A 398-nucleotide genomic window follows, 5' to 3' on the forward strand; every position below is an offset into this window, starting at 1 on the left:
TTCCTATATGGTTCGTATCTTGTGTGCTAATAACAAAAACAATAGAATGTTCATTCTCATTATAAGATTTCAGTATAATAATCTCGTATTATTTACCTATGTTAAGCACAAACTTAGATATTTTGAGATATGAGATAATATTGAACCACATTTCTACCAATGTGGTTAGTGTTTAAATAAATATTATAGGGACAGTCTTACACAAATTGGCTAAGTCCCACGATAAGCCTGTATTGTGGGTACTCAGACAACAATATATATAATATACAAATACTTAAATACATAGAAAACATCCATGACTTAGGAACAAATGTCTGTGCTCATCACACAAAGAAAAGCCCTTACCGGGATTCGAACCCAGGACGACCCCTGCTTCACAGGCAGGGTTACTACCCACA

General features: G+C 34.4%; 1 protein-coding gene across 3 annotated transcripts in view; it reads right to left on the reverse strand.

Annotated features, from left to right (window-relative positions):
- LOC133524244 (calcium-binding protein E63-1-like) overlaps positions 1-398 on the reverse strand; it is a 33,986-nt gene that overhangs the window by 31,417 nt on the left and 2,171 nt on the right. The window lies entirely within an intron of this gene.

The sequence above is a fragment of the Cydia pomonella genome, chromosome 13 (assembly GCF_033807575.1).
Source record: "Cydia pomonella isolate Wapato2018A chromosome 13, ilCydPomo1, whole genome shotgun sequence".
Classification (NCBI taxonomy): domain Eukaryota; kingdom Metazoa; phylum Arthropoda; class Insecta; order Lepidoptera; family Tortricidae; genus Cydia; species Cydia pomonella.